Source organism: Balaenoptera physalus, assembly GCF_965194825.1.
Source record: "Balaenoptera physalus genome assembly, chromosome: Y".
In the NCBI taxonomy this organism is placed as follows: Eukaryota; Metazoa; Chordata; class Mammalia; order Artiodactyla; family Balaenopteridae; genus Balaenoptera; species Balaenoptera physalus.
In genome coordinates this window covers 10594520-10621780 of record NC_138904.1, presented here as the reverse complement: position 1 = coordinate 10621780, position 27261 = coordinate 10594520, and the positions used below count along the sequence as shown (strand labels likewise).

The following is a 27261-nucleotide window of genomic DNA, read 5'->3' as shown; positions in this document are numbered from 1 at the left end:
GCAAGAGGGAGAAGATATGGGGATATATGTATACGTATAGCTGATTCACTTTGTTATACAGAAGAAAGTAACACACCATTGTAAAGCAATTATACTCTAATAAAGATGTTAAAAAAAAAAAAACAGATGAATGTATGAACAAGATGTGGCACATATATACAATGGAGTATTACTCAGCCATAACAAAGAATGGAACTGGGTCATTTGTAGAGACATGGATGGACCTGGAGCCTGTCATACAGAGTGAAGTAAGTCAGAAAGAGAAAAACAAATATTGTATATTAATGCATACATGTGGAATCTAGAAAAATGGTACCGATGAACCTATTTGCAGGGCAGGAGGAGATGCAGACATAGAGAATGGACATGTGGACACGGGGGGCGGAAGGGGAGGGTGGGACGAATTGGGAGATTAGGACTGACACAAATACACTCCACGTATAAAATAGATAGCTAGTGGGAACATGCTGTGTAGCGCAGGGAGCTCAGCTCAGTGCTCTGTGATGACCTAGATGGGCGAGACGGGGGGGCGGGGAGGTCCAAGAGGGAGGAGATATATGTATACATATAGCTGATTCACTTTGTTGTACAGCAGAAACTAACACAACATTGTAAAGCAACTATACTCCAATTAAAAAATAATAATAATAAAGTTTAAAAAAAACAACCCATAAGTGTTTCATGAAAACACGTTTTCCTTACCACCCTGCATGTACCCTCATTCCCAAAGTTTATCTAATCAGTCCTTTGATGTCTGTAGCTCACAGAAGGGACCTGATGGATTCCAGCTCTGCTCAGGGAGATTAAGCAAGTCAAACTGAACTTTTGGGGGACCTGCTGCGATTTCTGTTTACCAAGAACTCGTGAGGCCATTAAAACATGAATCTACGCCTGGCATTTTAAATATCTTCTCCTGAAAACTCCTCAAAGTGTTTACATTTATTAGAGACTATTTTCTTTCAAACGAAATACATCTACTCTAAGTGAAAAGACCACTAACCAAGAAATTTGCGTGACTCCCATCTGGCTGTGTGACCTCCGCTGACCCCTGCTGACCCTCACCGCCCTCCTCTCAAAAACTACAGTCCTGGGCTGGACTGTTTCTCAGGTGCTTTCCACCCAGAGCAGATGACACAGAGACTGAAGCTTAGTTCCAGCCCCTTCCACACACTCGGGGACAAGCAAACAATCTTTAATTCATCAAAACTTTTTGTCCCTGCACAGATACTGGTTAAGCCTAGGGAACTTTCCAGAAATTTCAGAGCTGTCTTCACTGCCAGCCGTCTCTATCAGTCATTACAGAGCAGAAAATCACTTGAAAAAACAACATACTCTTCACTGCTGGCAAAATTGAGATCATCTGAGTGATAATCTCACATCCTCAAAAGCTATAGTGATATCTGTGAGCATTACTGCCCTTAACAGCTAGAAATGGGAACCCAAAAGTGTAACTCAGAAAAGATCATTAAAAACATAGAAAAAGCAAGCCCCCGGTAAGCCGGGGGATCTTGTAACCAGCAAGAAGCCAAGAGTCCACGCTCCTCTCCTTGATGGAAACGCATGTGCACCTGTAGCTGCTAGGAAGATGCTTGTTCCCTCCAATCCAGCCAGAGGGAAACAGAGACCAGGGAAGTCAGGGCTGGCCTGGGCATAATCACAGGGCAAGGCCAGAAAGCGAATTATCTACAATCTTCCAACTTGCCCTGCTTTTCGGGCAACTGCTATTTTAGTAAACAGAAGTAGCAAATCTAACGTCTTCATTTTACCTACATTCTGTAAACTGCTCTGTGTTACTCATCTGGCCTGGATCTGGGGGCAGGTCTGGATTAGCTGGTGAAAAAGTCAGTCCTTCTCCCCGTCAACCTTCAAGTCACCCGTGCTTGGAAGGGCAGCACGAAAGAGCGGGCGAGGTGGCTGTCATCTTGGGACCTTTTCCTTCTGGCTCACAGAGGTGCACTATCTAATTCCAGAACATTTTCATCCTCTAAAAGTAACCCCATGCCCACAGCAGTCCCTCTCCTGGCCCAGCCCCTCGTAACCACTCATCTACTTTCCTTCTCTACAGATTTGCCTCTTCTGTACACGTCACAGGAATGGAATCATATCACATGCGGCCTTTTGTGTCTGGCTTCTTTCTCTTATTATAATGTTTTCAAGGTTTGTCCATGTTGGAGCATCAGTGCTTCACTCCTTTTTATGGCTGAAAAATACTCCGTTGTGTGGATATACCACGTTGTGTTTGTCCGTTCATCAGCTGACGGACATCTGGGCTGTTTCCACTTTGGGGCTATTGTGACTAATGCTGCTATGATCATTCCAGTCTTCACGTAGACATGTATTTTCAGTTCTCTTGGGTAGACACCTAGGAGTAGAATTACTGGGTCATATGGTAAGTCTACGTTTAACCTTTTGAGGAGCTGCCAGACTGAAATCACTTCTCAAGTAAGCTTTTTATTGAAAGAAACATCTATCCATAAAAAGGCAAAAGTCCTAAGTGGACACCTCCACAAATTTTCACAAAGTGGGCTCACGCATATCACCAGCACCCAGATCAAGAACAGAACGTGACCAGCCCCCAGAAGCTCCCTCATGGCCCCTTCCAGGCCCTACCCCACCCGGAAAGGGAATCACTATCCTCACACCACAGATTAATTTTGCCCGTTTTTGAACTTTATATAAATGGGATCTTTTGTTTCCAGCTTCTTCTGTTCTATGTGGTGTTGTAAGATCTAGCCATGGTGTTGAGTGTGTCTAATTATCGTTCGTTCATTCTCTATGCTCTACAACAGTGAACTTTTTCTATTAAGGGCCAGAGAGTAAATATCTGTAGCTTTGTGGGCCACGTGGCCTCTGTCGGGACTACTCAACTCTGCCACTGTCACGTAAAAGCAGCCAGAGACAGTACACAAATTAATGGCTGGGGCTATGTGGCAATGAAACTCGATTTATCGACAATGAAGTCTGAATTTCATATAATCTTCACCTGTCACAAAGTATTATTCTTCCTTCAGTTTCTTTCCATCATTAAAAAATATAAAAAACGTTCTTAGCTCATTTTGGCTCAGGCAGTGAGCTGGATTTGGCCGACGGGATGATGTCCTTTGCCTCTTCCTGTTCTATAGTATTCAGTGGTGGAAACAGACCCCCATGAGTTTATCCCTTCTACTGTGGATGGACATTTGGCTGGTTTCACACTTGGAGCCATGACACTACGAGCTAATCCCCAGATGACCTGGGCAGACGGAACGGAAAGTCATCACTCAGATTAAAATATTAAAAGTCTCGGAATTCTCTGGCAGTCCAGTGGTTAGGACTCTGCGCTTTCACTGCCGAGGGCCCGGGTTCGATCCCTGGTCAGGGAACTAAGATCTCGCAAGCTGCACAGTGCAGCCAAAAAAAAAAAAAAAAAAAAAAAAAAAAAATCGGAAGTCTCCAATCAGCAAGGAAGGCTCGTCACCCCAAGGGTGAGTTCCAGCAGGTTCCTCTGGCAGCGTGGGCGTGGTGGAAACTGCCACCAAAACCCCCTCCTGGCCCCGTGAGCCCTTCCAGCAAGGTGGCCTCGCCGTCCTTCTCCTCCCTGTGCCCTCGCAGTAACTTAACTGCCATTCAGGGCTTGGCAAGTGTTTCCTACAAAGGGCCAGATGGGAAATGTTTTCAGCTCAAGGGCCATGCAGTCTCGGTCGCAATTCATCCAGTCGGCCCCTCGGTCGTTGAAGCACAGAACAGCCCAGACAGAGCGGAAAGAAGACGTGTGCCTGTGTGCCCTGGCGTGTGACCTACAGAAACAGGCCGCGCTCGGGGGCTGCCGGGCGCTACTTGACACAAGCAGTCACGGGGCATCTGCCACCTGCCAGGCCCTTGTCCACGGTGCCAGAGCCACCGGCAGGCCTTCAAGCCTCACCTACCAACACAAGCAGCAGCACAAGCGTCACCACCCGCTGGGAACGTACACAGATGAAGAGGCACGGCCGCCCTGCACAGGATTCTGGAAGGGAAGGATGGGACCCCGGAAATGCAACCACAGGACCTCCCGAGCGGCGTTTCAACCTGGAAGCTTTGGAGGTATAAAAGGTAGTTCTTAACACACACACATACACATCAAGGTTTCTATGATATCCTACCATCGGAAAAGTTTCTCCAACAAATTAGCTATCCTAATGCTTCAAGACACCAGATGCCCCTGGCTTGTGAATACAAATATGGTCATAGCATCACTTTGACAAAGTGGTCAAGGCCATCAGGGCTAGAGGTCACACATACTCACAAGACACCGTGAAAGGAGTGGGACACAAGGAGGAGAGGATTCGAGAACACAGAGTTCAGAGCCAGGCCTGAGATGACAACTAAAAAAAAAAAAAATACGGAAAAAAGCTTCATGTCTTACAGATTTTCCAGAAGCTCCAACAACCAATCACAAGTCAGTTTTCTTGCAACCTGCATGGATTACAGCAGGCACTAAACTCAGGGCTGATGTCTGCTGGCCGCCAGCTCCTCGGTGCTGGCCGCTCCTCTGAAGGCCACCAGCCTGGGCTCCCTGGGGCTCAGAGGGGTGTCATTGCACCACTGGGCCACCAGAGGGTGCTGTGTGAGCAGCCCTGCTGCCTGGGGCAGCTGAGCCCACCAGGCGGGGCCTGCCTCCTCTCCATCTGCTCCAACCAGTACCCTGCCCTGCCTCACCCGCCATCCTTCCCTCAGCCTCCTTTAGCCCCAACTCCTGCCTCAGGTCACAGGAACTCCTGTCTCCACAGCCCATGGCTTGGGCTCTGTGCCCTGAGCAACTCAAGGGCAATTCCCGCTCCAGCCCGTGGCCACTCCTCTGTCACCTTCAGTGGCTTCTCGGCTTCTACACACCCTCTGACTCCAGTGCTTCCCAAAGTCGGCTTGCAATGGGTGGGTCTCACACAGCCTGCTGACCGAAGTCGAGACGCGTCAGAATCCACAGTGTGATTCCATCTACGTGGCATCCTATAAATTATACATTAGGTGGTGACACGGAGGCTTCCTGTTCGATCCATTAAGCCATACAGTTAGTTGTTAGGCACTTTGGGGCGTGTTTGCTATACTTTGCAATTTGAAGAAGTGTTTGAAAATGCGGGCTGCCCATCAGGAAATGCAGCTTCTTAGGCACGATTCTCACTTGTGGCTTTTGCCCAGCGCATCTGTTCCGTCTTCAGGCGATAGTAGCGTCATTTTTCTTTGGAGCACAAGCCCTCCCCCACTCTCCACGGTCCTGGAGGTTTGGGCAGAAGGGGACTACGGTGGGAAGGAAAGCTCCAGTTCGATGGGCAGGGGCTTCGGGGCTGTCTAAAAACGCTCGCTTTCTTTTGAGATGCAGAAGCGTTTGGAGAAGAGGAGGATGCCCTGAAAGAGCCCTCTGCCAGGCCCGTGGAGGGAGGCCTGGAGGGGCAGAAACTGAAGGGGGCATGGGGGGTTAGGACACCTGGCCCTGCAGGCCAATGTGGGTGCCTCGCCAGCCCCGCCGAGCCTGGGCTGCGCACCTGTGAAAGGGCTGAGCGCCCTCCGAGGTGGCCTGGAGACGGGCAGAGAAACGCCGGCACCTGGCATTTGCTAGATGAGCCGGTCACTGACTAGATGGCAGTGCAGCCGAGCACTTAGCTCCGCACAGGGGTGCAAGAGCAGGCCATTCTCGCCCCCCAGAACCGTCCCTCCCCTCCATTGGGTACCAAAGCTTCCCCGCCCCACCGTGGGCACGTGACCCAGGCGGGCCAGTGACAGTCTCCAACCGCCAGGCGCAGCGACTGGCTGTGGGGCGAGCAGGGGACCCATGCAGTGCCACATGCGGACGACAGCGAAAAGGAGGACCCTCCGTCCAGGCGAGTGGCTACCCTGGGAGCCGCCACCTCTGCGGCGGGTCTACCGCGGGGGGATGAGACCGGGCGACACGGACCAAAGATGGACGGGCCAGGGGCTCCCAACAGGCAATTCTGCCCCCAGGGGTCACTGGGCACATTCTGTCTCCTCGGACAGGGGTGCAGCTGGCATCTAGTGGGTGGAGGCCAGGGTTGCTGCTCAGCACCCGACAGAGACCAGGACGGCGCCAAGTGCCGCCAGCGCTGAGGTGGAGAAATTCTGCCTTCATCCAAAACTGGGCCAAACGAGCCTTTTGGGCACTTCCCTGCAGGGGGTTACATTTGGGGGCCCCAGAGTCAACTGGTGACCTTTGAACCATGTGGATTCACAGGTCATTTCTCCCCAGAGTGGCCTTCCACTGCAGGCAAGCTGTGCTTGAAGCAGTGGCACCCACCAGGGCCAACTGTGTCCCTAGGCAGCCACTTGGCGGTGCCTGGAGAGAGTCCCGGCTGTCACGACTGAGGGGGAGGCCGGGGGGCGCTCCCGGCATCAAGTGGGTACGGCCAGGGATGCCGATAACCATCCCAAGTGCGCAGGACGGCCGCACAGCAAAGAGCGGCCCGTGCCAACGTCAAGAGCGACACCGAGAAACTGAGCAAGCAAGGGCCTTCCCGTTCCTGCGGCCGGTTCCCTGGCTCCCGCCAACGCCACCAGTTCTCCGCGCCCTGACAGCGGGAGCAGCGCCTCTCCCGCCTTCCCGCACATCTGGCACACTGCGCAGCTGGCTAAAATGCGGATTCTGACCCAGCACGGCCACGGTAGGGCCTGAGACTCTGCATTTCTCACAAGCTGTTGCTGCCGGTCTGCGGACCACACTTTGAATACAGAAAAGGGACCGGGCTGAAGTCAGAAACCCAGGGAGGAGGGAGGCGTGAATTGGGAGACGGGCACTGACATATACACACCCTACTAGATATAAAGCAGACAGCTAGTAAGGACCTACTGTACAGCACAGGGAACTCTACTCAGTGCTCTCTAATGGCCTATATGGGAAAAGAATCTGAAAAGAAGAAACCCGGGGAGCCAGGCGGGACTGGGGGCCAGAGACAGAATCACGGCCCAAGCAGATTAAGAAGCCGTGGTCAGGGGCTTCCCTGGGGGCGCAGTGGTTGAGAATCTGCCTCCAATGCAGGGGACACAGGTTCGAGCCCTGCTCCAGGAAGATCCCACATGCCGCAGAGCAACTAAGCCCGTGTGCCACAACCACTGGGCCTGCGCTCTGGAGCCCACGAGCCACAGCTACTGAGCCTGCGTGCCACAACTACTGAAGCCCGCGCACCTAGAGCCTGTGCTCTGCAACAAGAGAAGCCACCGCAATGAGAAGCTCACGCACCGCAACGAAGAGTAGCCCCCGCTCATGGCAACTAGAGAAAACGCACGCAGCAGCAAAGACCCAACACAGCCAAATTAATTAATTAAAATTTTTAAAAAAGAAGCTGTGGTCAGAGGCAGGCAGGAGGGCAGGTGACTTGAGGGCTGAGAAAGGAGAGTTTTGAGGAGGCGCGGTGAGCAGGTCCCAGGCCAGTCCCAGCCCTGGTTGCACAGCCCAATCACCTGGGGCCTTTCACAAAGGCCCCCAACCCCAGGTCCAGCCCGGAGTAGTTAAATCCGGGTCTGGGGGCCCAGGCATCAGCATTTCTAAAGCTCCCCAGGTGCTTTCAAAGTGCAGCCTCTCAGGTGAGACCCTGAATCAGGCTGGGATGAGCCCATGAATCCCCTGGGGTCTTATTAAAATGCAGATTGTGTTCCTGGAGGGGGGGTGGTGGGGAAGAGGGCAGTCTTGGAGCTCCTGCCTTTGAAGAGTGTCACGCCTCAACTCGAGGGCTGCATTACCACAATCATCGTCATGACCGTCATGACCGTGTGATCCAGTGTAAACCCTTTCCCCCCAGCCCCTCCTCCTAGGGCGGCCAGGCCAGCTCCCCATCCACTCAGTTCTCTGACGGGGGAGGAAATCAGGAGCTTAAAATGAATGAAAGGACGCCAGCCTGCCTTTATTCATGCCCTGGATCTCTGTGCACACACCACCATGACACGCTTCAAAAATGCAATCCAATACAAATCCACAGCTAGCTTCAAATTACACAACAGACATGGGTCTCCCAATGTGCTCGTGTGGATAAAGAAAAAACATTTTTTTGCCATGCATGTTTGAGGCTATAGCAAACATTTGTTAAACATACCAGTATCTTCTGCCTCCACAATGCTCGCTCACACACTCACACTCACACACACACACACACACACACACACACACTAAGGGACTTATGGGACTCCATCAAGTGAACAAATATATGCATATATTCTCTTCTTCAGAAGAAGAGAAAGAAACAGGCAGACACAGGGAGGAGATGCCCATCCATGGCTCTCCCGGTGCCTCCTACCCGGCATCCCTGACACACCCCAAGGAAGTTAGAGGGAAGCCTTGACCTTGGTCTTTTCACCCACAGTTGTAATACTGCTGCATGACTACATGCATGTGAACTGCCCTGGACACATGGCTCTGTCGTCCCCACCCAATTTCTAGAATAACTATTGTACCTGATGCTCCCAGTGCCCCACCCATATCCCTCAAAACCTTCCAGTGAGCTCCAGCTGATTCCCAACTGTATCTCTGCGCCTGAGGTCACTGCCTCAGGCCCCGTGGAAGGTGGCTCTGCTGGTGTGACACACCTGAAGAGCATTATTGGGAGCAGGTATTAACCGATGACCCTCAGGAACTGGTGCATAAACACTCCCACTCCCTCGCCCCCTGAACGGGATCATTTCAAGGCATGTGTTTCGTACCTGTGCAGAAAAGACTTAGCACTGCAGGCCAGAGACTGCTCTCTTCAGAAAGGCCTGCTGGCAAGGCTGGCCCTCGGCTGGCACCTGGGAACTTGGATTCCAGGAGGGTTGACACCATCCCCAGCACTGATAAGAATGGCTCGTGGTACCTAAACTGGTTTTCCAAGTACTGTGACTGATGCCGAACCTCTGCTCTCCTTCCGGGAGTCTGGAATTTTGATACGAGCTGGACAGAGTGCCTACAGGACCAGCCCGCAGTAGAAATCTGGGCACTGAGACCAACAAGCTTCCTGGGTAGAGAGCGCGTCCCCCGTGCTGCCTCAGCTCACTGTGGGCAAAGTGAAGCACATCCTGTGGGACTCCACGGGAAGAGGACTCTGGGAGCCGGAGCCTGGTTTCCTCCAGACTTTGCCCCGTCGCCTTTTCCCTTTGCTGATTTTGCTTTATAGCTTTCCATTATAGGAGGTCACAGCAGTGAAGACAACTATACACTGGGTCCCCTAAGTCCTCCTAGTGAACCCACAGGTGACTCGGGGAGCTCGTGACACAGCAAGCGTCATTTTCTAGAGTTTCCAAAGCATGGAGTTAAGCTCCGGCTGCCCACAGGGTGAGCTGCATTAACAGCCCAGGCTCTAACGGGTGCCTTCTTCTCCCGGTCGCCCCTCCCAGCGTCCCTGCAGCACCCAAGAAACGCCCTGCACCAGAATCCTCGTCTCAGGGTCCGCTTCTCAGAGAACCCAAATGAAGGCGGTATCGCGGGCCACTTTCTCTTTCTTCAGCCAGGGATGCCTTTGTCTGCATAAATCCCTGAGTGATGTTTATGGCCCTGTACAAATGGGCAAAATCTTCATGACCTAGGGCTAGGCAGAGATTTTAGGGATGACACCAAAGCACGACCCTTACAAGAAACTGTACTAATGGGCAAAGTAAATCCTGCCATCCGTGTAAGAACGCAGGAAAACTCCCTGACACACTTTATTGAATGCAACAGGTGACCTGGCAAATCGGGAGGGCTGGGTCCCGGTCCTGGTGGCGGCCCCAGACATTGAGCTTCAGCAGCTCTGGGGCAAGGCCCAAGAATGTGCATTTCTCACAAGCTTCCAGGAAGGTTGATATTGTTGGCCCACAGACCGGGCTTTAACAACCAGGGGCCCTTATAAACCCTTCATTCCCCTCCTATTCCCCACTCCATTTCCTTCCCTGCATCCTTCCCGTTGTGTTTTAATTACTACTGTTTTGAATATCAATCTTACTTATAAACTGGAATCATTGTTTCAAAGCTTGCTGCCTCTGAGCTCCTGAGGGCAGAGGCCTGCGTTACTCACCCCCATCTACTGTCTGCACCTTTGAGGCAGTGTTCGCTGAGCCTGCTGTACAGTTACAACATCCGTTAACCCTAAAAAGCTTCACCCACCGCACACACGATCTCTCCTCTACAAGGAGCGTTATTAAAACTACATCCATCTAGACCTAGAGATGATCACACTCAGTGAAGTAAGTCAGACAAAGACAAACAACATATGATATCACCTGTATGTGGAATCTTAAAAAATGATACACGTGAACTTACTTACAAAACAAAAATAGACCCACAGACACAGAACACAAACTTACGGTTACCAAAGGAGAAAGGGGGAGGGAGGGATAAATTAAGAGCTTGGGATTAAAATATGAAATCAATAACCCACAAGGACCTACTGTATAGCACAGGGAACACTACTCAATATCTTGTAATAACCTGTAATGGAAGAGAATGCAAAAAAAAGAATATATATATTTACGTATAAACGTATAACTGAATCACTTTGCTGTACACCTGAAACTAACACAACATTGTAAATCAACTACATTTAAATAAACATTTTTTTAAAAAACAAACAAAACTGCATCCATTTAGAGATAGAAAACTCTATGAAGCAGTCAGCTTAACGCTTGGGACATCACTGCACAGGCACACTCAAAAATACATACAAGAAAGATAGCTTACCTGTGAGTGTACACAGGACAAAAAGAATACAAAAACCATACTCAAGTCACTAGATGTGAAAATGAGAGGTTGGGACACGTCTCTTTGACTGCATCGCCTTTCACATGCACCACGGTCCGCAGTTTTATCCTCTGTAGCAACGCAAGTCTGAAGGGCATGCCTTGCTTTCCCCTCCTAGGTTCGGGGGGTTTCTTTAACTGCTCGATTCATCCTGATTTTTCCCTTATTACTTCTCACCCAGGAAAAAAGCTGGGCTGACAAATATAGACAGATCTCTTCCTCGGTGCAGCCGGCCAACATCCTGACTGACGCCCAACCACAGGCATCTGACCCAGAATCTTGGGAGCCCAAAGAAGTGGACTTTGGACCCATCACAGCGGGAAGGGGGGAGCACCAAGACTTGGCAGTCCCTGTTAGCAGCCGGATGAGCCAAACCCTACTTCACATTTCTTATCCAAGTGCAGGAGGTGAGAGGGAAATTGGTTTAAAACTCCCTTTAAGTTCTCTCAAGAAATTTCTCTGAAATACGTTTTCATTTGTGGCCCAGAACTTTTGCTCTAGGAAATCCCGTTCTACAGGCTTTAAACTACGAGACTACAAGCCCACAGATACAAGAAGCTCAGCGAATCAATACACCCCAAGCACCCAAATAAATAACAGAATAAAACCACACTGAGGGGTGGCATAATCACATTGCTAAACCCAGTGAAAAGGAGGATATCTTAAAAGCAGCAAGAAAAGAAAAACAGCAGCAAGAGAAAAAAAAGACACCTATATACAGAGAAAACTATGCGACTAGACACAACCACAAGGATGAACAATCTACCACTACGTACACTGACAAGGATGAAATTCGCAAACCCAATGTCAAGGGAAGGCCAGACACAGGAACACACGAGTCCATTAAAACAAAGTTCCAAACAAGCAAACCGAATGTGCGGAGTTAATCGGGACAGCAGTTACCCTTGGGCTGAGGAGTGACCAGAAGGGACATGGGGGTGGCTTCTGGTGGTTGGTCACGTTTTATCTTTTTCTTTTTTTTTAATATTTATTTATTTATTTAGTTAGTTAGTTAGTTAGTTAGTTGTGCTGGGTCTTAGTTGCAGCTCGCCAGCTCCTTAGTTGCAGCACGTGGGCTCCTTAGTTGTGGCGTGCGAACTCTTAGTTGCAGCAGGCATGTGGGATCTAGTTCCCTGACCAGGGATCGAACCCGGGCCCCCTGCATTGGGAGCACAGAGTCTTAACCACTGTGCCACCAGGGAAGTCCCACTTCCTGTTTCTTGATCTGGGCACTGGTTACCCAGGTGTCATCACTTTGTGAAAATTCATCAAGCTGTACACTTACACTTTACACACTTTTCTGCACATATATTTCAATAGAAGATTTATTACTCAAGGCAACCCAAAAGACCCATCAACTAGAATTAAATCTCATCACCTCACTGTACAAAAGTTAGATTTTTTAGTTGGCATGCTGCAACACTTCTCTCAAGCGCCTGTGAACTACTTTCTTTCTCTTTTAAAATACCTACCTAGAAAAACTGATCTCCCACTGAAATAATTCAGGTCCAAACTCTGAACCCTCTGACCGAGCAAAGGCACTGGGGTTGGCAAACCCACCATGACATGGGCTCCAAGCTACACTACAGGCTGGAGCACGTTTCACTGGTGCAGGGAGAAAAGGCGAGATGCTCCCAAAGAAAGTGACATCCCAGATTTGCAATGCTGGGTGCTTGAAGTGACAGCAGACATCCAAAGCCCACTGGCCTTTGGGGGCTAGTGGAGACTGAAGTCTCCAGGCTATGAAGATCAACAGGGAAGTAGACATTTTCCTGAAATATACGCAGCTGTCCATTTACTTAAAATCAATGCACTGAAGCTCATCATCAATATGCCCTAACTTACAATCAATAACCTAAACCGTGCATGGAGCGCCTCTCCTCCCCACGTGTATTATCTAGAATGCTACATAACAAACTACCTCAGAACTCAGCAGCTTAAAATAAGAAACATATAATCTTATGCAGTCTCTACAGGTTGGGGATTCAGCAGCAGCTTGGCTGCGTCTTTCTGGCTCGAGGTCTCTCAGGAGGTTGTCGCCCAGGGCCGCAGGCATCTGAAGGCAAGTCAGTGCTGGCTGTTGGCGCGAGGGCTCGGTTCCACTGCACCCTGTGCCTCCACGGGACTGCTTGAGCGTCCTCGGGACGTGGCAGTCAGCTTCCTCTAGAACAAGTGCTCCACAGGAGCGAGGTGGAAGCAGCAGTCTCTATGACCTAGCCTTGCGAGTCACACGCTGCCCCTTCCAGCGTGCCCCGCCGGGGGCACAGTCAGCCCTGAGGGACTCAGTGTGGGAGAGGTTGCACTTGGCCATAACACAGGAGGCAGTCACCGGGCCCGTCCTGGAGGGCGGTTCCCCCACTAGTCGAAGCTTCTCCCCTCCCCTCTCCATCTCACCTGAAACCCCACCAACTTCAAATTCATTTGAGATGATGGAGTCTCGCTTTCAAGATGCAGACACCTTTAGGCGGGTGACGGGCCACGCTTCATCCACCCCCTCTAGCCAACCCTCCAGCCACCGCACGGCGCTCCCCGGGGGGGTTAGACCCAGCGGCGCGGACACTGAGAGAAGCCCCCTGGTGGCCACGTGGCGAGAGGCCGAGGGCCACGGCACCCTCCGGCGTCCCCAAGAGAAGAAAGCTCAAGCCGCAGGATGCACAGAAAGAGACGTGAGAATTAAAGTTTGTCAGCTTCAAAATGTTGCCTGGAGCGGGCACAGAGGGGGAGGGTCACTTCTACCTCCCCCTCCTGCTTCCCCCTTGGCCCCTGCCCAGCACCCAGCCCTCCCCGCACCCCTTCTGCCCCCCAAGGCTGGCGAGCTGGTGCAGGGCACGGCCGCCTTCCGTGGCACGGCTCCTGTGGCCCCAGGGCTGCACGGCTATTTGTCCCCTTTCGGAACACAGCCTGCGTGTTGGGAAGGGGCTGAGGCCAACTGCACATGACCTCCGGTGACACAATGGACTCAGTGTTCTCACATCCCGCCCCCCTCCCCAGAGGGCAGGGAGACGGCCATGAGGTCTCCGCGTTCCCGGCACCCGGGGCCAAGGATGGAGAACTTCCGCACAGTAATAATAACAACAACGACTCTGGATAGGGCTCCCGTCCTAAGCGCGTCACACGTATCAGTCACCAGGGCTCCTGACACTCTGTGAAGTAAATGCCGTCACCCTCAGGCCCACGTTACAGATCAGCAAGCTGAGGCAGAGGGGAGGTTAGGTCTCAAGCCCAAGTCCCACAGACAGTGAGAGGGGAGCCAGATTCCCACCAGGGCCCGAGGACCCTTCCTCTTGGGTCGTGAGAGGACTGAACAGGCCTTGTTCCTCTCAGGACCCAAGAGCTACCTGCTTCCACGGAGAGGGCAGTGCTCGCCAAGCTTCTCCTAAACTGCGCGGAAAGCGCTCAAGTAAAGGCTGCCGGGTTACCGTCCAACCTCCCAGGTGGGCGATGGCTCATGTGCCCTGGCAAACACCGCTGGATTAGTTCACCAGCGTCGCCCTGACAAGCCCCACAGGCCGGGTGGCTCGAACGGCAGAAACATCTTGTCTCCCAGTGCCGGAGGCCAGAAGCCTGAGATCCAGGTGACAGCGGGGTTGGTTCCTTGGGGGCTGTGAGGGCAGGATCCGTCCCAGGCCTCTCTCCCTGGCTGGCGGACGGCCGTCTTCTCCCCACGCCCCTTCACACCCTCTTCGTCCTGCGCCTGTCTGTGCAGACACCCCCTCTTCTTATAAAGACCCCAGTCACACTGGACCACGGCCACCCTCAGGACCTCGTTCTAAGTTGATTACCTCTACAAAGCTCTCATCTCCCAGTAAGGTCGCATTCTGAGGTACTACGGGTTAGGACTTCACCACGTGCGCTCTGAGAGTCACAATATCAGCCCATGACAGCGGCTGAAGGCGATGCTGGTGAGAAACGCCGCCGTGTCCCTCCCTCTCCTGGGACCTCTGCAGACCACCTTCCTCGGCAACCAGCTACTTCCTGCTCATGTGGGCTACTCCCCCTCGGGGATGGAAACAACGTCACAGACACTCGCAACCAGCATGTCCGTGAAGGTTAAATGCACCGAGTCCTCCAATGCAGCCTCGAGGTGTCCTTCGCAGTGTCCTCCAAGCAAGGCCACAGCGGGAACACGGCCACGGGGTGGCTTAACCGTATTCCAGCGCGGTTACCAAGGTGAGGGCTGAAATGTCAGTCAACGCCTATGTTTTGGGCAAAAGGGGGGCTGGTGGGAGGCCTGACGGAGCTAAGAGGAAAATAATGTGTCTGGGACCGTTGCGGTGGCCCCTCTCGTCCGAACCCAACCAACACCTCCAAGGGCTCCGGTGGATGGAAACAATAAATTTTACACTGACCATCGCAACCCAGAAGGGAGGCTAAGATCCCGGCAGGAGGTAAGCTCCGGCTACCCCCAGAGACGCGGTAAAAAGTGCGGGGCGAGCCCAGGGGCAGCAACAGCAGCCACGAGAAATGAGTCAGCAGGTCCCCGGGCACCAGGGCAAGGACCAGACCCCCCGAGGGGATTAACAGAACTCGGCGTGTCTGTGTCACGCTCCCTCCGGCCAAACCCCACCCCCACCCCCGGGTCAGCGCTGCCGCTGGTGGGAGCAGGCCCGGCAGCGTCCTCGGGGGGTCGAGGGCCCGGCCTAGCCCGCAGGGCTCTCCCCGCACGGGACCCGAGGAGGGGGACAGTCACCTCCAACGGGGAAGGCTCTGGTCTCAAACCTCCATCAGTCCAACCGACGGCCAGCTGCCTGCTCTCAGGACCGGCACAAGGACCTGCACGGGAGGACTCGGCGACAGTGGACCGTGGGCGACCCAGGCTGGCCAGCACGGGGGTGGCGTAGCCCTCCAGGCAGAGAACAGCCCGTCCACAGCGAAAGAGGCAGGCGGCGGGCTCGAGGGCCCGCGAGAAAGCTCGAGCGACTTCATCCACACCAGGAGGCCGGAAGGGGAGCCTTTCCAGTGTCATCTGTGGAATGCAAGAGCTGTCGCCTGTGCTGTCCCTGCGAACCGTCGCCCGTCACTGGTGACACTGTCCTGAGAGGCGCTGCAGGCGGCCTCCACCTCGCGGCGCTGTCGCCACACTCACAGTGCTACCTGACCGCACGCGCTCCTCTGACGACCAAGGCCCTCCTGGCTCCAAGCACGACACGGTTGCTAAACTGGTTAAGGGCACGGTCCTCTAAGCTGCAGCTCACCTGGCCACCCAGGTCACCGCTCACGTGGCCACCGTCCCGACCTCCTCGCCGGCCACCCTGCTTTCTCTCTCACCCACCTCTGACTTCTCTCCTTACCGCAGCCAGAGCCATCCGTTCGAGCACACGTCCCGAAGTGTCACTCTCCCACCCAAGAGCACCCAGTGGCTTGCCATCACACCTAGAGTCACCAGGGTTGGTGCCACTCCTGCCGAGTCCCCACAGGGTCCGCCCAGCCACCCTTCCAAGCACCTCTCCCACCACGCTTCTCTGGGCGGTTCGTCTCTGGGCACGCCACCTCCTTGCTGCCTCGCCTCAGGGCCTTTGCACTGGCTGTTCCCTCAGCCGGAGCTCTCTGCCCCCTCGATGTTCACGTGGCTCCCCCTCAGTCCCTGGTCACGTGTGGGCCCCCAGAGGGGCCTCCGTGACCGCCCTGTCTAACCAGGGTTCTGAATCCACCACTGCCCACCCTCCGCCTCCCGCTATATTTCATGCGACAGCACAACCTATCAAATACAGTTATCTTCTCTTTCCTCGACTTCAATGTCACTTCCACCGAGGCACGAACCTTGGCCATTTGGTTCCACAGTAAACCCCAGTGCCTAGACTGGTAGGTCTCAAGCAGGGGCAATTTTGCCCACCAGGGAACACTTGTCAATGTCTGGAGTTCAGCCGTCACAAGTGGGGGACGGGGCAGTGGGTGCAACCCACATCGAGCGGGTGGAGGCCGGGGACGCCGCTAAACATCCTACCGCGCACAGGACAGCCCCCCACGGAGAATCATCCAGCCCGAGAGCCCACAGTGTCCAGGGAGAGAAACCCTGGCCTAGACACACGGCAGGGACCCAACAGATACTGGCTGAACAAAGAAGTAAATGAGGGAGTGAATGAATGAATGAATATCGAGGCTCACATCTCATGGAAACACCTTTGCAGTTCTCAGGACATTGGTGGTCTTTTCTAAGGGTACTAACATTTCACTTAATATTTCACCCAACGAATATTTAATGAGCACTTACTCTGCCACGTGCTATGTGCTGGGTTTACAGTGGTGAACAAAGCACACACAGTTCCTTCCCTCACAGAGCCTATAGTGCAAAAAAGAACATTCTGTACAAGGCATCTGGGGACCTGGGTGGTTCCCCAACTCTGTTGCTACTGGTCACGTGACCTTGGGCAAGTCACCTGACTTCTCGGGACATCTCTTGGTCATATGTAAAATATAAGGGTGGCTTTGATTTTTGAAGCTAGCTAGCTTCCAACATCTAAATTTTATGCATTTAATTAATCCCAGAGGTCTTTTCCTGTTTGGCATTTTTACATTGGCATAATACCATAAGCATTGATTACAAAAGCTTGAGGAATCCACACACCCATCAAGAGGGGACTGGTTAAGTAAACTTCCACACCGTCCACACTCTGGAACATGCTGTGAGCAAGCTGATGTATGTACAACAGCTTCCAAACAGCAGGAGTAAGAGAAACGAGGTCTATCAAGTATATTACTCTCCCAAGTACTTTCACAAGAAAATGGAATGAATGAATGAATCAGTGCTACATGACACAACACAGATGAATCTCACAATCACGCCCAGTGCAGAAGCCAGACATAAGAGCGTACAGATCATAGGACTCCAGGTATATGAAGTTCAAGAACAGGCAAAAGTAAACTGTGCTGACAGAAATCAGCATGGTGGTACCCTCCAGCCAGAGGATTTGACTAAAGGAGGGCAAGATGAGGCCCTCTGGGAGTACCAAGAATGTTCTCTTCAGTTGGTCAAAACCAACTGAATTAAGATCCATGCATTTCATTCCATGTAAATTACATCCTAGTGAAGAAAAAAGAAAAAGGAAAGTGCTATATACCTTCTATAGATGGATGTATTTGCATAGACATTTTCTGTAACAGTATATAAGACAGTTATCAGTGGTTGCCTTTGGAAGTGGGATGGGGGACCGGGAATGGGAAAGAGACTTTGTCCTCTTTCCATAACCTTTATCCTGTGTGAAATCCTCCCAAAAAGCATCTATTACTATTTCGATGGAAAACAAGTCATTCAAAAAATACTTATCACTCTCTAGAAAGGAAACCAGCCCTGCCCTTAGAAAGGACAACTTATCTCTGGCCAGCCCCTGACAATACAGTCAAGCAAGGGTTTGATAATAAGGCCTTTCCCGCAGCCCACACGCCAGAATTTGCAGAGGGCTCATACACCCACCCTCCTCACCACTAACTAATCCCCCTGGGTCTGGTTTGGGAGGGTGCAGGGCTGGAGGGCTGCTGGGTAAGCTGGGAACCTCCGGGCCAGCAGGTCTCCCCTGGGGCCTCAGGTTCGTGCGGTCAAGGGCACCTGGAGCTCAGGTTAAAAATGCTCCCCGTGGGCTTCACCCTCAGATCTCAATCAGAACCCCTCACATGTCCAAGAGTCTATATTTCTTTTCTACCTTCTTTTTAACTTTCTATTGTGCACATTTTCAAATACACAGCACATTATGGAGAAGAGTCCAATGAATAACACCAATCAGATTCAACCAGTGTTCCTATTTGACTGTATTTGCCTCTTCTCGCTCTCTCCATTCAACTGGACCATTTAAAAGTAAATTATTGTGGTTCTCAAAGTGTGGTCTGGGGACACTCTGAGGTCCCCAAGCCCTTTTAAGGGGGTCTATGCTGTCAAAAACATCCTTATAATAATTGTAAATTTTTATTTGCCTTTTTCCATTCTCATTCTCTCATGAGTGTCCAGTGGAATTTTCCAGAGGCTACATGACATGTGATACTGCAACAGACTGAATGCAGAAGCAGGTTTGAGAATTCATCTGTCTTCTATTCAGCCATACATTAAAAAGATCTCCAAAAATGTTAAAAAAAACCCAAAAAACTTTAAAAGTAACTTATTGCTCTCATGACACTTCACCCCTAACTACTTCAGCATGCATCACTGAAAAATAAGACTCCTGTACATATACACGTGTTAGTTACCTACTGCTGTGTAACAAATTACCCTGAAACATGGCAGCAGGAAACAAGCATGTCTAATCTCACTGCTTCTGTGTCAGGAATGACGAGTGGCTGAGCTGGGTGCCCACCACACCACAAGATTATGGCACCTAATCAAACGTACAATCGTTTCCTCACATGATCGAGAAGGCAGGCACATAAAAATAACCCAGGTGTCCCCATAGCCTATTACCGATGTTTGTTCAGGCCAGGATCCAATCAAGGGCACAAGTTATATTTGGTTATTGTCATGGACTGAATGTATCCCCCCGCAGAATTCATATATTTAAATCCTAATCCCCAGTGTGATGGTATTAGGAGGTGGGGCCTTTAGGAGGTGATTAAGTTATGAAGATGGAGCCCTCACCATGCGACTAGTGCCCTTATAAGAAGAGGCCAGAGAGCTAGCTTGCTCTCTTCCCACCACGTGAGGACACAAGGAGAAGGCAGTCGTTTGCAATCCAGAAGAGATCCCTCACCAGAACCCAACCATGCCGGCACCCTGATCTCAAACTTCCAGCCTCCAGAGCTGTGAGAAATAAACGTCTCTTGCTGGTAAGCCACCCACCCTGCGGTGCTGTCACAGCGGCAGAGCTGCCTAGGACAGTGATCCCATCTCTTAACTCTCATTTGATGGAGAATCCTCCTCCATTTTCTTTTTTTTCTTTTTTAACTTATTTATTTTATTTATTTATTTTTGGCTGCATTAGGTCTTCCTTGCTGCGCGGGGCCTTTCTCTAGTTGCGGCGAGCGGGGGCTACTCTTTGTTGCGGTGCGCAGGCTTCTCACTGCAGTGGCTTCTCTTGTTGCGGAGCACGGGCTCTAGGCATGCGGGCTTCAGTAGCTGTGGCACACGGGCTTCAGTAGCTGTGGCTCGTGGGCCCTAGAGCACAGGCTCAGTAGCTGTGGCACACGGGCTTAGTGGCTCTGCGGCACGTGGGATCTTCCCGGACCAGGGCTCGAACCCGTGTCCCCTGCATTGGCAGGCGGATTCTTAACCACTGTGCCACCAGGGAAGCCTTCCTCTTTTTTCATTTTCTTTCACATCACTGACTGGGTGCAGAGACAGAGCCCAATGAACCACCTAGGGTGCCAAGCCATTCTGGGGACAAGCTACCTGGCCGGCTGTGGGCGCCACCTGTAAAGAAAATGGCTGGAAGTGGACAAAGGAGGCTGCCTGTGCCCTGGTCTCTGCACACTGGCTCTTTCTCACTAAAGACCAACCCTCCCCCAGGAGAGCAATTTTAATGGGGCCAGGAAGAGGCACAGAAAGCGAGCTGAGGGCAAGGGTATTGGGGGAGGGGCACACCACAGTCCCAGGCCCGTGGGGCGACAAGGATAATTTTTCTGATCATTATAAGCTCCCTCCCCCAAACCCACTACACATGGCCCACGCCTTGCAATGCCACTGCCATCACCGCTTCCTGTCTCCCGGGAGTTTCCAGCTTGCTGACCCTCTTACATCCATCTGATCCCCCCAAAAACCAAAGAAGCAGGACCAGCAAGTACAGTAGCCCCATTTACATTTTCGGCAACGGCTCCAAGAGGTGAAGTGATGCAGCAAAGCCGCTCTCTGAAGTGTCAGAGCCAGACCTTTAGCGGCCAGTCCTGCACTGGAGCGTAAAGCGCATGACTGTGGCGGCCACAACGGGCACCAGCACCCCCGTATCTCACTCCCTCCTTTCGACGCCTCCACACAGGTCCTTCTACTCCCACTTCTGCAGATAAGGATGGGGAGTCTGGGCTACCCCAGTTCCAAACACGCTGATCTAGCGCTTGTGTCTTTCCCTCTTTCCCTGACACTCCGGCAAGCTAGCTTCCCAGCTACGACTGGCACACAAAACAGGCCTCCCCTCTTTGACTGAAGCTACTTCTGGAAACCCAGAGCATAAAAAAGTCTTCGCATTGACAACATCAGGAAAGGGAATCGGATCTCTGACCAAGGGCTCAGCATGAAACAAATCATAGGAAAATGAATTCTAGAATACCAGAGCCAGAAGAACATTTCAAGACCATCCAAATCAGTGGTTCTCAACCAGGGGCAATGGAACGCATGAGGGAACAAGTGGCAGGGTCTGGAGACATTTTTCATTGTCACAACTTGGGGTGAGGGGGCTACTGGCATCTAGTGGGTGGAGGCCAGGGATGCAGCTAAACAAACATCCTCCAGAGCACTGGACGGTGCCCACAACACCATCCAGCCCCAAACGTCAATAGTGCCAAGGCTGAGAAACCCTGGTATAAATTCCTTGGTGACTCTGGGGACAAGAAAATTGAGTCCCAAAGACACAAAGTGACTTGTCCCAGGTTCCACAGTCCCAAAGCCAGAAGTGGAATCACGTCTCTACTACATCTGTCTATCATCTGCTTTGTCTGTCTAGGGGTGGGCTGGGGGAGAAGGGAAGGTAAGGGCCTGAGGATCTTCGCTCTAATAGCCAACCTGAACCAAATGAAGAAAACTGCAGTAAATTAATTACTGAATTACTGCAGCAACGCATCAGGGTCTCCAAACGCTGAAAGAAATGCCTTATTTAATTACCAACGAAAATAGCATTGTTTTACAGGTCCTCCCACAGTTGCTGCATGGGTCAAATGATTCATGGTGTGAGTTCCAATACAATTCAGTGATACCACGGCTTCCAGAGGGGTCACGTTTTACAGGAAAGAACGCCACATTCTCCTCCTAAGGGTACCCACACATGTCCTGGCCTCGGGTCGTATGTGAACCAGAGAAAGGAATGTAAACACAGGCCTGAACTCTCAAAAGAGTCCATTAAAATCCCACCCCCTGTTCTGCTAAAATTGAAGTCAGCTGACGCCCCTCCATCTGCCACTGCGTCATCAAGCCCCTTCTTTCAGCAAGCAAATTATTTAGCAATGGAATCAAAAAGAACACTGGAAATTCATGGCTTTTGGTGTTCATTTCCAGCTCCACCCCCTTCTAAAGACCTTTTTGTTCTGAACAGATGTAGCTGGTTTGCACTCTCCAACACACGCACATTGGAAGCTTTATTTTATTTTACTGGCTACTGTTATTTTTTAATCTATTTAAAACACCTGGAGAAAACAAGCACATTTCTGACATACCCCTTTAAATGCTGGAACCTTGCAAAATAATGCCAAACAATTTAGACCGCACATCTAGCTCTTCAAATGCTAACCAAGAAGTTTCCATTCCATTTCAAGCAAAGCAGCAGCTTGCCTTTGAAAGAAATCAGGCTGACTACTGAGGACAAACCCCCGTAAGGAGAATCAGTCAACGCGTCATTATTTAAGAAGCACAATGACCGTCGGTAAACAGTTACCTTTGACAAGCCCCTCTCTCTCCTTACAATGCGTGTACTGTGATCATTCCTGATGTTTTTCCCCTCCTGTGAAAGAGGCCCGGGTCTTTCAGTCTGGCCCCTGCCCACTTTCCCAGGGTGCGCCTGCCAAGACCCAAGTCACGCGTGAGCCTGCAGCAGCCGCCCTCCGCGCCCCCCTGCTGCCTGCAGCAGCCGCAGCAGCCAGAAACCCCACTTTCGCTTCCTGGGGCGCCGACGGGCTGCAGGGGCTCCTCCTGCAGAGTCCCTTACCTGCAGTGCCGCATGGCACAGGCCGGTCGCCCACCTGCACCGCATCCTAGAGCATCGTTTCTTCGGCGCAACAGCTGCGAACGCGCTGACGTCACCGGGAGGCGGGCTCACGCCGCCACGTGACGCCCTCGGGGCGAGGAGGGGAGGGGCGGCGGGGAAGACCCTGGAAGTCCCTGGAGGTGAGGAGCGAGTGCCCGGGAAGCCTCGCTCTGGCCTCCTTTCAGGGCGGTGTGTTTGGTGTGGGCAGCTGGCCTAGCCTTCCACGAACTGTGGGAAACAAACAGCACACAGAAAGGGAGACCCAAATGACTCCAGGCTCCACGCAGGTAATAGGATTTCAATAAGGGGATTAGTAATGAAAGGAAATAATTTAGTCTTTTATTTTTAAAAAGTCTTTATCAAATGCGATGGAGAACTAAATAAATAAATCTATTTTGTGCAAATCAAAATGACAGTTAAAATACAGAGTGAATATACATATTTTGCATAGAGGGTCCATGTTTCAAACCGTATATCAAATACATTAATTTGAAGCATATTCATTGTGGAATGTAATACTAATTGCACTGATGAATAATGCTTTTAATTACTCTCAGTACCTGCATTCCATTATCAACGTGTTTTTGCCGAAGAAAACAACAGTGACACCACATAGTTATACTTCTTACTTGAACATTTGACTGTTTAAAGTAAAGCGCTATTGCATGAGCATGGTTGTACTTGTGTCTGTTTTCTTAAATCTTCTGGCAAAGAATTTGATCTCTCAAACATGAAAGTTAATTCGCAATAACTCATTACTATACGTTTTCTAATTTTTATCACGTTCTGCGGAAGTGAGTCATCTATTACAGAAAATATGTACAATGTCAATATTTCTCATTCACAACTGAAACAGCCTTGCCTAGAGGGACTTAGAAGATTCCAACCGTGAACATTTCGTAAATTTGAAATGGCATATTTCAGGCTTAAACTGTGAAGATATCAACTTTCTTGCCAAACCACATAAACGTTTTTGAAATGTGAAAGAGCAAAAGCAGGAACTGTTTTTATTTGTATTCCAGTTTCATATAGATTAGTTTCCTTTCGTTTGAGTTTAAATTGCAATTTTAACATTCCCTTCGCTGGCGCCCCTGAAAGAGATGTGAAATGGGTTGTTTCCCAAGCAGGCCAGGGTTACGTACTTGCTGTTTATTCCGGCAGCTTTCATGTCCTTCTATATTTAACCCCGGGCCCTTTTACCACCATCCCCTCCTGATTAACCAAATTTCTGTTCAGAAGGTCAGCCTCTAATTTGGGGCTAAATAATGGCCCTTGTCTCGCCCAGCGATCGATTATTTTCAACTCGATTTTAAAAATCAACAAAGTGGCCGTACGGTATTCCAGGTCCTTCCTCTCATTTGTTTTTCTGAGTGATAAGCAACTTACCTTTTGCTTTCAGATTCCTGAGATATAAAATTTAAATGCTACCGAAATCCCCTGCTCCAGTGGGTTGAGGGTCCGCTAGAGACAGAAGCTGACAAGCTCATTTTCCTGCCAGAGGCAGAAGTCGATTTCAGCCTTCGGCGCGCGGGGCGGGTCCCCACTACCCCCCAGCCAAGAGCCAGGCTGCGAGCGTCACGTGCTCCGCCCAGCCACTCAGCCCTGCCCGGCAGGCTGGGTCACCTCGGATCTGGAGGCCGGCCCTTCCAAGCCTCGCACAGTCGGTTCCTTCGGGTGCACAGAGGACCCAGCGTCCCCGACACGGGACGCGCTGCCCGCTGGGGTTGGGCTGCCGGGACTACGGTGGTGGGAGTTCCAAGAATCGACGGGAGCTGGGACGCGGGGCTGTCTATAAAATGCCCTCCGAGGTCCGAAGTGACTTGCTCTGTGTTCCGGCTTGGCGGAAATGACTCAAGCAGAGGCACCTTCCTCGTCGTGGGGCGATTTTTTTTGCCAGTAGGTTAGTTTCACCTTCTCTTCTCCAGGTGATTGTTCAAGTGTGAAGAACATTACAGCAAACAGGCAATTCAGGAAAAGCCTAAAACTGGGGCGCACCGTTTTCAGCAGAATGAGATCACTTCCGACATCCTCCACCTCCACCCATGACATTGTCCTTTTGGCAAGGACTTAAGAAAAAAAAAAAAGATTACCCCCCCCCCATAAGAATGTAAATTGAACAATCTTCCTGGTGGGCTGTTTAGCAATTCCTGCCAAAAATCTTGCAAATATGCGCGGGTTGAAACATACAGTGGGCTCCGACAGCTATTACTATCATTTGCTCCAGGAACTAGCCTCATTAGGAAAAAAGGAAAGGAACGGAAAGAATCGTGAAAGGAAAAATTGCTGCAATATTATTTATGACCTCAAAGCACCAGAAGCAAGTTAAGTGGCCAAAAACAGAGGATAGGTTAAGTTTATAAGACATCGGTACAACACAAGAATTAAAACGGATATGGTAATAGATACTTTTCGACATGGAAAGACATTCACGGTGTCTTAAATGAAAAAAAGCAAGCTCCAAAGCATTATGTGCTGAATGATCCGACGAATGTATGTAGGTGTTGAAGGCAAGCAGAAGATGCCACCCCCAAAAGGAAGCAGAAGATGCCACCCCCAAAATATGCCACTTGGCATACTGATTATTTTGAATTAAAGTTACTTAAGAAACAGCCTGTGCAAAAAAAAGACACTCTGACCTTCCTTGGTCCCCCCAAAAGCATGTGAAGGTACCCTGCCCCCCACCAGGTGGATAAAAGGCATCCTTATTGCAGAGACAGGGACTTCACCACCTGGAAGGCTGTATAAACAAACCTTGTTACTTTCACTAATTTGCTAGCCCAAGCCCAAACCCCTTTGTTTCTCCAGTTCTTCACAAACTTATGGTTTCCTTGTCTAGAAGGTATAAAAGCTGCCTGCTTTGGTGACTTCTTGGAGTCTCAGAATTCTATGGGCTCCCCTACTGTAGGAAATTAAATATGTTTCTCTCCTGTTAATCCATTTTATGTCAATTTAATTATTAGACCAGTCAAAAAACCTAGAAGGGAAGAAGGGAAGAGTTTCCCCCCCTACAGTTTAATATATTTATATCTACGCAAATGCCTTTGAACAGAGAAAACAACTGGGAAGCAAATTCACTAAAGTATCGACCTTAGTATTTCACTCATTAGTGAGATTAAAGGTATTTCTCATTTTCTTCTTTTTAGCTTAGCTGCATTTTCTAATTTTTGTACAATTAACATGCATTGCTTTTGTAACAAGAAACAACTCTTGCTTTTTTTTTTTTAAAGCGCTGTAGGAGACATAATCATGGATTATGTATATTTTGCTACTTTTTAACGCAGATTTCATTCCTTGAAGGTTCTCAAATCTTAACCGCAAAGCCCCGAGAGAACAATTCCTAATCATCCTAGGTTATTCTGCTCATAAAAATCTTTAGGAAGGAAGATGGCAGCTCAGAACTGGTGTTACCGTTTCATCGTCTGTAGGTCCAGCCTGAATTTCTCTTCCATTTAAATTCACTTCTTATTCTGCTATGTGTGAAGATTGAAAGATAGCCGTTAAGATCCTTCCTGAAAAGATTCTTCAAACACTTATGTAACAACCTTTGAGCTTTAATTTCTCCGTACTGGCACCTTCTGTTTTCTTCACAGATTTCTACTTGTTAATCCCTTTGAATCGTTTACATTTTTTCCCTCTTATCTGCTGCTGGTACATTGGACAATGTCTGGGGACAGTTTTGGCTGCCACAACTCGGGGCGGGGGTGGGGGTGCCCCTGGCATCTGGTGGGTGGAGGTCCGGGATGCTGCTCGCCATCCTACGGTGCCCAGGGCAGCCTTGCAACAGAGAATGTTCCAGCCCAGACTATCACTAGTGCCGAAGCAGAGAGACCCTGCTTATAAAGTATAATTTGAGGCACCCAAATCTTCCATTTCCCAGGCTTTTTTTTTTTTTTGGCCGAGTCCCACAGCATGAGGGATCTTAATCCCCAGGGATTAACCAGGGATCAAACCCAGGCCCCCTGCAATGGAAGCTCAGAGTCTTAACCACTGGACCTCCAGGGAAGGCCCTTCCCAGTCATTTTTAAGAGTCCACCATTGTATAACATGCTGGAAGCTCTGCTTCATTATAATCCCTTAAATGTGGTACTGCTGGCACGTGGGAAGTATGATTGCCTGTATCTTCATAGACTATTTCAGAATTGATGCACAGGAAGCCGCAAAGGGTGGTTATCTCTGGGGAGCAGAGCCCAGTGACTGGGACACGGAGAGGGAAGGAAGTTTTCATGGACATGGAAGCACGCTACATGGTAAACAGAACAAAACAAAACAAAAAAACTGTCTCTGGGATACAGCGTTACACCAGAACCAACACTGTCTTCAAATGTTCTCAGACACCATCTTGAAGTATTACATAACAGCCATATGACAGTATTATTGTCTGTGCTATTTTTCAAGCTTCTGCCAGCCTCGATTTTCCCTTCTGGAAAGTGGGGAACAGCAGAGGTAGTAAAAGTTTCCACCACCTGGGGGCATTTTGAGGCTTAAGTGAGGGCTCTGGAAAGAGTAAGCAGTGCTTTGCAGAGCCTTACTGGAGCCTGAGACGCAAGGAAAAATGTGTACCCCTATATATGCTTATCAAAATACCTAGCATATTTTGAGCCGAGTGGAAAAAGTTATAAAGACTCACAATCAAACATACACACATCCATATATAAAGCCCCACGTGGCCCAGTTCATTTGCACACCGTTGTCAACTCACATGAACCCACCCACGGGGACAAGCAGGGCATGTAACCCCTGGTCAGTTGG

The 27261-nt window shown here is 50.4% G+C and overlaps 1 protein-coding gene across 1 annotated transcript in view; it reads right to left on the bottom strand.

The window, feature by feature from the left end:
- The window catches only part of LOC309653415 (H(+)/Cl(-) exchange transporter 4-like), a gene marked incomplete at its 3' end in the record, with an annotated part of 70998 nt that extends 45600 nt beyond the window's left edge, over positions 1–25398 (bottom strand). The window contains 1 exon segment of the mRNA XM_082448025.1: positions 23899–25398.
- Between the last annotated feature and the right edge of the window lie 1863 nt (positions 25399–27261).